A 12,310-nucleotide genomic window follows, 5' to 3' on the forward strand; every position below is an offset into this window, starting at 1 on the left:
TGGCTTCCTCGTAAGGTTCTCCAAATTGGACTCTTGTCTCAAATTGAGTGAGCAAGTCCCTTCCCAGCAAGGGGAAGGCATGCTCAGGCCTGAGCAGAAACTGACATGTGAAGGTACGACTTCCTTAGTAAGCAGCTGAGGGTGGTAGAGGGCTTATTGCTTAGCTTTGGCCATCCATTGAGCCCCATTATCACACACGATCAGAAGGACCAGGGTCCAGGGAAATCAGTTAGCACAGAGTAGGTGGCCCTCATATCTGATAAGAAAATAACTGTCCTACCTGCCATGTCAAGTGTTACCTGAGGCTCCTCCAGACAAATGACCAGGTTCCTGGCCAATCCCACTTCCAGTGGCCCTCGTTTTCATATCAGGCAGGGACCCAGTGGGCTTTTCCCATACAGAAGGCATTCATCCTTGCAATGTTCCTCTTGGCCATACTTCGATACTTTCTTGGCAAGACAGTGGCTCTGATCCTGGCTTTTTGAACTCTGCCCATGCCATGGGCTTTTGTAAGGGAGGGTAACTCTGAGGTGGTGCAGGGGTCAGGGCTGCCCCCAGTAATTGTGCTTTTCATCCTTATTGTCCCTGAATCTGGTTTGCTTCTTCAACCTTATCGCTATCACTGAATACTCCAAAGGCCAAGTCCATGAGCTGATTCATGGGGACCTGAGGTCTCCAGATGCCCAGATGAGGAGTTAGGGGGAATGATCTCTCAGAATCAGGGGAGGTGGGAATTCCCAGAGCTGGACTCATAAGGGGACTCTCCAAAACATCAGTCTCCGGTCAGGGAAGAAGCCCCTTTGAAGGGTTATGAGCCAGCCACATCTGATAGGAGTTCTTTAGACCTGGATCTTAGATTAAGGACAGGAACCTTTGAACATATGGGACTCCCTTCCATTTCCCTTTCCTTTGACAAAATAAGTCCAGCTGCAAGATAGGGTTGTAACTCAATGACTCAATTTTCTGGCCAGATCTCTTGGTCCTCTAGTTTGTATTGGAGCCATACAGGATTACAAAAGAAAATTAATTTTTGTCTTAAACCACACTGTCTAAATTTTCCCCAATTAGCTAATATGCATCCTAACTAAACTCTTTCAGAGGGTCTACAGTTGCTCCCATTTTGTTTAGGGTGTCACAATGACACAGGGGTCTGATGGATTCTGACCAGATCCTGGTTATTCATCCTGCACTTTGCCAGTGTCCCTGATAGATATCCTGGCACTTTGCCAGTGTCCCTGATAGATATCCCACAAGCCTGGGAGTGTGCTGCCAGGGATTTGAATGGGTGAAATGGGTGGACCCCGTTAAACACTCGAGAGAGTGTTTCAGAGATAAGTCTTGATGGCAATTTTGTTGTTGTTGTTCAGTCACTAAGTCATGTCCAACTCTTTGTGACCCTGTGGAATGTAGCACACCAGGCTTCCCTGTCCTTCACCACCACCCAGAATTTGCTCAAACTCATGTCCATCGAGTCGTTGATGCCATCCAACCATATCATCTTCTGTTGAATCCTTCTCCTCCTGCCTTAAATTTTTTCCCAGCACCAGGGTCCTTTCCAAGGAGTCAGTTATTCACATCAGGTGGCCCAAGTATTAGAGCTTCAGCTTTGGCATCAATCGTTCCAATGAATATTCAGGGTTGATTTCCTTTAGGATGGACCGGTTTGATCTCGTTGCTGTTCAAGGGACTCTAAAGACTCTTCTCCAGCACCACAGTTCGAAAGCATCAATTCTTCGGAGCTCAGCATTCTTTACGGTCCAATTCTCAGATCTCATGACTACTGGAAAAACCATAGCTTTAACTAGACAGACCTTTGTCAGCAAAGTGATATCTCTGCTTTTTAATACACTGTTTAGGTGTGTCATAGCTTCCTTCCAAGGAGCAAAGGTCTTTTAATTTCATGGCTGCAATCACCATCTGCAGTGATTTTTGGAGCCCAAGAATGGGATGACAGAAGATGAGATGGAAAAATAAAAAATAAAAAAAGAAGATGAGATGGTTGGATGGCATCACCGACTTGATGGTCATGATTTTGAGCAAGCTCTGAGAGTTGGTGGTAGACAGAGAAGCCTGGCATGCTGCAGTTCATGGGGTCGCAAAGAGTCGGACAGGACTGAGCGACTGAACTGAACTGAACTGAGAAAATAAAATCTGTCATTGCTTCCACTTTCTTCCCTTCTATTTGCCCTGAGGTGATGGGACTGGCTGCCATGATCTTAGTTTCTGGAATATTGGGTTTTAAGCCAGCTTTTTCACTCTCCTCTTTCACCTTTATCAGTTCAGTTCAGTTCAGTTGCTCAGTCGTGTCCAACTCTTTGCGACCCCATGAATTGCAGCACACCAGGCCTCCCTGTCCATTACCAACTCTTGGAGTTCACTCAGACTCACGTCCATCAAGTCGGTGATGCCATCCAGCCATCTCATCCTCTGTCGTCCCCTTCTCCTCCTGCCCCCAATCCCTCCCAGCATCAGAGTCTTTTCCAATGAGTCAACTCTTCGCATGAGGTTGCCAAAGTACTGGAGCTTCAGGTTTAGCATCATTCCTTCCAAAGAAATCCCACAGCTGATCTCCTTCAGAATGGACTGGTTGGATCTCCTTGCAGTCCAAGGGACTCTCAAGAGTCTTCTCCAACACCACAGTTAAAAGCATCAATTCTTCGGTGCTCAGCTTTCTTCACAGTCCAACTCTCACATCCGTACAAGACCACAGGAAAAACCATAGCCTTGACTAGACGGACCTTTGTTGGCAAAGTAATGTCTCTGCTTTTCACCTTCATCAAGAAGCTCTTTAGTTCCTCTTTGCCTTTTGCCATTAGGGTGGTGTCATCTGCATATCTGAAGTTATTGATATTTCTCCAGGCAATCTTGATTCCAGCTTGTGCTTCAGCCACCACAGCATTTCACGTGGTGTACTCTGCATATAAGTTAAATAAGCAAGGTGACAATATACAGCCTTGATGTACTCCTTTCCCAATTTTGAACTAAAGTCCATTGTTCCATGTCCAATTCTAACTGTTGCTTCTTGACCTGCATACAGATTTCTCAAGAGACAGGTAAAGTGGTCTGGTATTCCCATCTCTTGAAGAATTTTCCACAATTTGTTGTGACTCACACAGTCAAAAGCTTTAGCATGGTCAATGAAGCAGAAGATGTTTTTCTGGAATTGCTTTGCTTTCTCTATGATCCAACGGATGTTGCCAATTTAATCTGTGGTTTCTCTGCCTTTTCTAAATCCAGCTTGTACATCTGAAAGTTCTTGGTTCATGTGTTGTTGAAGCCTAGCTTGAAGGATTTTGAGCATTACCTTTCTAGCATGTGAAATGAGCACAACTGTTCTGTAGTTTGAACAGTCTTTGACATTGCCTTCCTTGGGCTTGGAATGAAAGCTGACCTTTTCCAGTCCTGTAGTCACTGCTGAGTTTTCCAAATTGGCTGGCATATTGAGTGCAGCACTTTAACAGCATCATCTTTTAAGATTTGAAATAGCTCAGCTGGAATTCCATCACCTCCACTAACTTTGTTGGTAGTAATGTTTCCTAAGGCCCACTTGACTTCTCACTCCAAGATGTCTGGCTCTAGTTAAGTGACCACACCATTGTGGTTATCTAGGTCATTAAGATCTTTTTTATATAGCTCTTCTGTGGACTTCCCTGGTGGCTCAAATGGTAAAGAATCTACCTGCAATGCTGGAGATCAGGGTTCGATCCCTAGGTTGGGAAGATCCCCTGGAGAAGGAAATGGCAACCCACTCCAGTGTTCTTGCCTGCAGAATCCCATGGACAGAGGAGCCTGGTGGGCTACAGTCTGTGGGGTCTCAAGGAGTTGGACACAACTGAGCGACTTCGCTTTCACTTTTCTGTGTATTCTTGCCACTTCTTCTTAATCTTTTTTTTTTTTTTTTGGTCTTAATCTCTTCTGTTTCTGTTAGGTCCTTGCCATTTCTGTCCTTATCGTGTCCTCTCTTGCAGGAAATACTCCCCTGATATCTCGAACTTTCTTGAAGAGATCTCTAGTCTTTTCCATCCTGTTGTTTTCCTCTATTTCTTTGCACTGTTCATTTAAGAAGGTCTTCTTATGTCTCCTTGCTATTCATTGATGGCAATTTAGGAGACAGTATAATTGGCCTGATCCCTGACAGTCCCTGACTCTGGGGATTTGGCAGAAAAGGTGTTTAATTAAGCATGGAAAACTGGGATTGTGGCTGTCCAGCCATGAGAGAAAGGGTCTGTTTGGCAAAGGCAACCATGGGTTCCCTGTTGAGCACCCCAAATGTTCTAGGTTGGTTAGCCTGAGTAGGCCTCTTGGATTAGTGGGGGGAAAAAACCCACCAGAGTCCCAGGGCCTAAATCCTTCAGAGAAGAAGGAAGGAGACCTAGGCTCTGAGTCAACTAGAGATTATCTTTATCACTGCCACAAAAGAGAAATAAATAGAGTTGAAGGGTAGGGCTGGTTCGTACCCACCAGGCAGTGATAACAACTCAAGGCTGAAGTTCCCCTCAGGATATGGACCTTGAGATGGAGAAGAGCCTCCCTCTCTTCAGAAGTAAAAGAGGCAACACCCATCTGCTGGGAAAGCTGGCTAAGAGGTTCAAGGATCAGGAGAAAGGCCAAGAAGTCAGGAGACAAGGAGGACATAAGCAATATCCAAGATAGGAGAGAAGGTGTCCAACCACGACCATTCCCAGGAGAGATTCCTAAGCCCCCTGAGAAGGCGCTCACTCACAGCTTCCACTGAGGGGTATCCGGGCTCCCTTAAGAGATGCGAGTGGGGAACACAGCCCTCATTTTGGTGACACCATCAATGAGGGGGTTGATATCAAGAGGAAGATTGGGTGGGACTAGGAAGGTGCACTTCCTAGCATGGGAAGGGACTATGACCCTCAAGAAGGAGGTGCTCGCCTGCAACTTCTGCTTGGGGGTGCTACGAGGGCCTTAGTCCCAACAGCCCTCATGGGGAGCCGAGCTGCAAACCTTGAGGAAGCTTCAGAGAGTCCCCCAAATTGTTCTTTACCACAGTTCTGGTGCCTCAGAACCAGACTGACAGTTATCCAGTATGGAGCTGGAGTCAGGCCCAAGGAGCCATAGAGGGGAACTGAGTCACCAGTGAGTGGGTTGGCCAAAAAAATTCCTTGGGCTTTAAAGTCAAAATAAAAATATTTTTCATTTTCACCATGAACTTTATTGAACAACATAGTCACCATTTTTTCCCACTAAAGAAAGAAAAAGTGAAGTCAATCAGTTGTGTCTGACTCTTTGCAACCCTGTGGACTGTAGCCTACCAGGCTCCTCTGTCTATGGGATTTTCCAGCCAAGAATACTGGAGTGGGTGACCATTTCCTTCTCCAGTGGATCTTCCTGACCCAGGGATTGAACCCGGGTCTCCCACATTGTAAACAGACGCTTCACCGTCTGAGCCACCATTTTTCAGGCACTTTCATAATTCCATCTTGCCAAAACAGTTTGGCTTTTTGAGCAAAGAACTATTTCTGGTTCCTTTTACAGTCTTCCAGGGAATTGAAATATTTTCCACGAAGAGAATATTGTAAACACCGAAATAAATGGAAATCCAAAGGTGGGCTGTCTGGTGAATATAGTGGATGAATCAGAACTTCCCAGCCAGGCTGTAACAGTTTTTGCCTGGTCATCAAAGAAACATGTGATCTTGTAGTCTCCTGATGGACAACTGTGTTTGCTGTTGACTTCAGTTGGTCTAATTGGGAGCAGTACTTGGAATTAATTGTTTGGTTTTCCGGAGGAGGTCATAACAGAGGACTCCCTTCCAATCCCACCATATATGCAACATCATCTTCTTTGGATAAATACCAGCTTTTGGTGTGGTTGGTGGTGGTTCATTTCATGGGGCCCACAATCTCTTCCATTCCACAATATTGTATAGTATCCACTTTCCATTCCCTGTCACAATTTGGTCCCCCCTCAACCCCCTGCCCCCTTAATTTATGTGAAACCCAAGCATCAAAGTGACTAACATAATCAAGTTGGTGCAGATGATTTTCGATGCTTGATTTGGATATTTTGAATATGTCATCTATCTCATGTATGATGTAAAGTTAATTGTTCTCAGTTAAGGTCTCAGTTTGATCACTATCAACTTCAACTGGTCTCCCCAACCAAGGAGCATTGTCCAGTGACAAATTTCCAGCATGAAACTTCACAAACCACTTTCCACACATTCAATCAGTCACAGCACAAATCTTTCTGTTTTTTTTTTTTTTGCATTTCAGTTGCCTTTTTACCTTTGTTGAAATAATACAGCATAATATGTTGAAAATTCTGGTGTTTTTCTTCCATCTTCAATATTAAAATGGTTACACAAACGTTTACCGATTTTGATGCTTTTTTAAAAATGCTCACTGGTATGACAGCGTCACCAAAGAATCTAAGAGCATCGTTTTGAATGAAGTTAAAGACAACTATATGTTACTAGAACTAGCTTAGGGAAAAAAACGAACGAGCTTTTTAGCTTACCCCTATTTGCCCCTGTAATTAGGATGTCTGTATGGTTCTCTTGGTGAATCTTTTCAAGTCCTAAGAGACAGAGCAATAGGGGAGAATGATAAAGATGAAAGGACAAAAGCCTCAGGTTCCTTCATGGCCAGAGAACCAGTCTCTGCTAGATTCCACAGGCGGTGTCAGCCACCACCTGAGAGGCTACTTGAATCTACCTGGCTTGGGATGAGTCCCAGCCACCCTCCACAGAGGAGAGCCACAGCCCAACAGATGGACTGAGATTATGCCCTTTGAGGTCCCATCATCAGGAAAGATGGTGCAGGAAAACGGGCCATAAGAGCATACCATGCCCAGCTCTCAGGTGAGGGTCCTTGGCTCTGTGTAGGAAAGAATCCAAGAGTGAGCCAGAGTAAAGTGAAAGCAGGTTTACAGAGAGAAACATACTCCTTAGCTTTCCTGGTGGCTCAGTGGTAAAGAATCCACCTGCCAATGCAGGAAACTCATGTTCGATCCTTGGATTGGGAAGATCCCTTGGAGGAGGGAATGGCAAACCACTCCACTAGTCTTGTCTGGACAATCTCATGGACAGAGGAGCCTGGTGGGCTACAGTCCTTGGGGTTGCAGAGCCTGGGGCACAACTTGGCGACTAAGCAGCAAACAACGCACTCGAAAGGCAGACTGCAGTGTGTCTCAGAGGCGACAGTGGGCCTGAAATATAGGTGCTTAGTTTTTAGGGGCTGGGTAGCTTCATAGGCTACCTAGGGGGAGGATTACCCCAACTATTTTGGAGAAGGGGTGGAGACTGACAAGAACTAGGCCATCGCCCTCTTTTTGGCCTTTTATGGTCAGCCTGTGAACTGTCTTGTCACCTGTGGGTGTGTCATTTAGTATGTTAATGCATTACATTGGGGCTCAAGGTCTACGGAAAGTAGAATCTTCTGCCATCTTGGACATAATCAGTTTTAACCAGTTTCTGTCATATCCTGCTTTTCTCAATGGGTGTGTCATTCTTTAAGGATTGTGCCTTGGCCCCTTTCTTCCTATCCCGGTAGCATAACCACCACTCATCAAGGGTGGGCCATGCCCAGTGACTTCATTCCCAAGAGGACAGGATGAAAACAGGGACATCTGTTGAACTACCATGACCTCAGCCAGGTAACCAAGGTCAACACTAACAGTGGGAGTCATGTGGAAAGCATGGTGTCCTGCTGGGGTGTGATGAGAACGGCACTTTACTTCCACGGGCCTCCTCTCAATAACCATCCCCCTGTCATCTCAAGACATGAAAACCAGAAAAACTCCAAGGAGTACTCCAGGACCTCCTCCAGGACACCAAAAATGAGGACTGTCACAGCCCAGAGGAACCAAAGAAGACGGGACGCCAATGCAGTATGGGATCCTGGGGCAGAAAAAAGACAAGAGGAAATATGAATATGACCGTGGACTGGAACCTTCCCTTTCTTGGCAGGGATCGGGTGTGTGGTCCCGGGTTGCATAACGTACAGAGGCAGAGGGAAAGGGCCCTGGGTTGCTTGGCATCATGTCTTCAGTACTGGCAGCTTCAGGCACCAGGACAAAGGCAGAAAACTGGACCTCAGTGGGTGACAATGTAGAGCATTGGTTGATTATTGTAACAACGGGAGCACACAACGGAGAGTGTTAGTAACAGGGGAAGCTGGGAGTGGGGGCGGGAATTCTCAATATTAGCTCCGCTGTTGGTCTGTGCCTCTAAAGCTCTTCTGATAAAAAGACAGTTCATTTACAACACAGAAACCAATTTTAAAAATCCTGTTGGGGGAGGTCTGTGTGGACGAGCACAGCTGTTGGACCAGTGTGCTGTGCGGGCTGGGGAGGGGTAGGTTGTCCACCATCTGCCTCTGCAGGCTTCCAGCCTTTTGGGCGGCCCTCCCCCAGCCCACCAGGCAGCCTGCACCTTTCTTCCCCTTTCCAGTGGCTGAAAGCACAAAGCCCTTCAAGGTAGACTCCAGTTTTTCCTTTGTTCCCAGCTAATTCTAACTCCAAAGCTTCCTGTGCCTGCCAGCCTCCCAAGAGGGGGAGCCCCCAACCTGCCCCCACCCTGTCTCCAGCTGCGAGACCCTCTTGGCATAACCAGTCACCCCAGGGCAGGGTGCCCTCCCACTCAACTCACTACTCCGAAGACCCCAGTTTCAACCAGCACTGGGTCCAATCCCCAGCCCGAATTCCACGGCCTCCCTGGACAATAGGAGCCCTCTGGGCTGGCCTTCCCTCTTTCCAGTTCTCCCCTCCTCCCCTCCCCTTCCTTTTCACCTCCTCCCTCTCACCCACAGTCTAATTGTGGCTTCTGCCTGGGGAATGCTTTGCATCTCACAGGGGAGGAGTGATTGGGAACCCACCTGGAAGGGCCAACCTTATGGCAGAAAGCGATGAAGAACTAAAGAGCCTCTTGATGAAGGTGAAAGAGGAGAGTGAAAAAGCTGGCTTAAAACTCAACATTCAAAAAACAAAGATCATGGCATCCGGTCCCATCACTTCATGAGAAATAGATGGGGAAAAAATGGAAATAGTGAGAGACTTTATTTCTGGGAGCTCCAAAATCACTGCAGATGGTAACTGCAGCCATGAAATGAAAAGACGCTTGCTCCTTGGAAGAAAAGCTATGACCAACCTAGACAGCATATTAAAAAGCAGAGACATAACTTTGCCAACAAAGGTTTGTCTAGCCAAAGCTATGGTTTTTCCAGTAGTCACGTACAGATGTGAGAGTTGGACCATAAAGAAGACTGAGCACTGAAAAACTGATCTTTTTAAACTGTGATGTTGGAGAAGGCTTTTGAGAGCCCCTTGGACTGAAAGGAGATCCAACCAGTCAATCTTAAAGGAAAGCAGTCCTGAATATTCATTGGAAAGACTGATGCTGAAGCTGAAGCTCCAATACTTTGGCCACCTGATGTGGCGAACTGACTCACTGGAAAAGACCTTGATGCTGGGAAAGATTGAAGGCAGGTGGAGAAGGGGGTGATAGAGGATGAGATGGTTGGATGGCATCACTGACTTGATGGGCAAGAGTTTGAGCAGGCTCCGGGAACTGGTGATGGACAGGGAGGCCTGGTGTGCTGCAGTCCATGGGGTTGCAAAAGGTTGGACATGACTGAGTGACTGAACTGACTGGAAGGGCCATCAATACCTGGGCCCTGCCAGTGGAGGACAGCCTCCTGGCTTTCAGCTGAGGTTCTGCTGCAGCAGAGGGATGTGCTGGCAAAGCCCTGAGACCCCACTGAGGGTTGGAAACCCCTCTGCCTGTGTTCAAACACTGGAGACCTCCCTGTCCGCTGGGGCACTCCCATGGGCTGCTGGGGTCCACACACCAGAGGACCAGTCCATGAACTCCATGTGTCTCCAAAGGCCAGCTCACCTCAGCTGGACGTGGAAGGCTGTGTGGGTGTGGGTGTGGATGTGGGTCAAGGCCCCCCTCAGCCTCCTCTACAGCTTCCTGGGCCAGATAGCAGCTGACCTGAACCGTGCAGGACCAGAAGGTGGTAGGCAAGGAAGAAGCACCCCGGGTCATGGCCTGTGGGCCAGCTCCATGAATGTTACGTGGATCTTTGGTGTGAGGAAACCACAGGAGAGGACACGTGGGGAGGGCCTAGTCAGATTTGTGCCACTGAGAGAAGTGTGGGCCATAGGAGGGGGCCACGTGGGGTCCCGGGAGGCGGGAGGTGGTGTCAGGAACCACTGGAACCAGCCTGTTGCAGCCCCTGAATGCGGACACCCCAGCTCCGAGTGGCTGGAGGTGGTCTCTGAAGGAGCTGGAGCCATTTTCCGCAGCCAGCTCACCCTTGAGAGTTCTCTGGGACCGAGTCACCTCTCCCTGAGAAGCCTCTGACCCCACCATGATCGCGGCAGGTGACAGCTCCCTCCCGTCCTGCCATTAGCCTTGACACGTGTCCCCTGCCCTCCTGGCAAGGTCACAGGGGGTCCCCACTCTTGGCTCTGCTCTTTTCACCTTTTCACACCGTGTCCTTCTCAGAAAGTGCCAGCAGTTCACCGTATCCTCCTCCAGCCCTGCGATCCCTCTCCCCACCAACCTCCTCAGAACAAGCAAGTTTTACATTCTGGAGGCTCCTTGCCCCAGCCAGGACCTCACCATTCCTGAACTTGTCCCAGCAGTCACGTCACCCAGGTCCCCGCCACAGCCTCCCCTCAGAGGCATCACCCCACCCGGCCTGCAAATGGCGTTCTGCCCCTTCGCCTCTGCCTGCTTTGCTTATATACTCTTTTGCTCTCTCCAACGTGTCTGGGGGTGCCTGCGCTTGATTGGCCCCTGGCTTCCTCAGGCCATCTTTGGGTCCCATACTCCTCAGTTGCCTGTCTCCCAAGCTGCTTCACTCTGAGGCTGGGCCAGAGCTCCAGATCGGGGCTTCTGAGGAGTCAGCGAACCCTGTCACCTTGGGAAGGGGGGTTCCCTGAGCTCCAGGCCCCGCCCCCAGCCTGAGCCCTGAGACCCTGCCCGTCTCCCCCAGCGGCCAGTCAAGGCTCCCGGAGCGAGCTCGGCTGGAGATGCTGCCCCTCCCTCACCTAACAAGCTCAAGCTGGCTCGGACCGGAACTGCTTTTCTTCCCAAAGCCGCCCGGAAGGCTGAGGGTTTAGCTTAACGGGATGAGCCATCTGGGGACTGCAGGGTGGCGCGCTCAGGGGAGCCTGGGACTGGGGGCAGGGGGTTGGGGGTGGGCACAGCGCGCATCTGCAGCCATGATGGTGACCCCTCCCTGCCCCCTCCTGGGGCTGCTCTCAGTCCTGGAAAATTCCAAACAGGCGGCTCAAGGGCTGCTGGGGAAGCAGCTGAACAACCTGGGTCCTGCTGATCCCTGGGGAGAGAAAAGTGTCGAGCGGAAGCCTTTGGGGGAGGGTCTGTGCACCTGCCAAGCACCAGAGGGCACCCTTACTCTATAGTGCCACAGTCTCCTGCAGGTCGGGCACGTGGAGGGGCCGCAGGAATCCCTCCCACCGTCCACTTGGGTGAAAAAGTGCGGCCTTGTCCATCGGCCAGTCAGGCTTCCCTCGGCCTGTTCAGGAGAGTCAGCGAGCGCTGTCACTCCGAGCGCTGTCACTCCGACAACCGGGACACTGACAGACCAAGGCTGTCTCCCTGGGGGGTGTGGGGGACCCAAGGGCAGGAGACAGGGTCTCGGCAAAGCCCCTCAGCACACCTGGAGACAGACCCCCACACCGCCACCGCAGCCTTTCTGAGGGGGCTCGCTGGGCCCAGTGCTTCAGCAGGTAGAAGCAGCCTGCACCCCTGAGGTGGTGTCACGGGGCCCGGAAGCTGGAGGCCTTGGTACCCAACCTCGGCTGGGACTCAGAGATGGGCCAGGGTGCAAGAAGGAGGTTGGGGCGGGGAGCGCCCCAGGATGTCCAATAAGGTAGCCAGGCCAGCGGCTGGCCTCGAAGCGGGAAAGGCAAGTGAGGTGGCTGGACGGTGCTCCGGGCCCGGAGGAACCCGGGATCAGGGGCGGCTGGGCCCCGGGAAGGAGGCGCTGGCGGGCGCCCCAGGTAGCGGGCGGCCTCCAGCGGGAGCGGAGTCTCTGGCTCTGGAGAAGGGCGGCAGGAGGTGGGCGGGGTGACCAGGGCGAGGGGCGGGCACCCGGAGGGGGAGGGGCGAGGCCCGTCCGCGGGGGGCGGGGCGAGAGTGACGTCACCCTGGAGATGGTTCATAAGCTGCCAGTAGTCCGGCCAAAGAGGAGAGGCGAGATCAGAACGCGGTGGTGGGTCGCTGAGCTCGCTGCGGCCCGGAGAGCGGCTAAAGCCGCCGCCGCCGCCGCCGCCGCCGCCGCTGAGAAGGAGGGGCGAACGCCTAGGCCGC

The 12,310-nt window shown here is 50.4% G+C and overlaps 1 non-coding gene across 1 annotated transcript; it reads left to right on the top strand.

Annotated features, from left to right (window-relative positions):
* Nucleotides 1-7,919: 7,919 nt before the first annotated feature.
* On the top strand, nucleotides 7,920-8,047 carry LOC138072075 (small nucleolar RNA SNORA57). The gene has a single exon (XR_011144226.1). It is a non-coding gene; the product is annotated as a small nucleolar RNA SNORA57 (small nucleolar RNA).
* The last annotated feature ends 4,263 nt before the right edge of the window (nucleotides 8,048-12,310 follow it).

This window comes from Capricornis sumatraensis, chromosome X, assembly GCF_032405125.1.
Source record: "Capricornis sumatraensis isolate serow.1 chromosome X, serow.2, whole genome shotgun sequence".
NCBI classification, from domain to species: domain Eukaryota; kingdom Metazoa; phylum Chordata; class Mammalia; order Artiodactyla; family Bovidae; genus Capricornis; species Capricornis sumatraensis.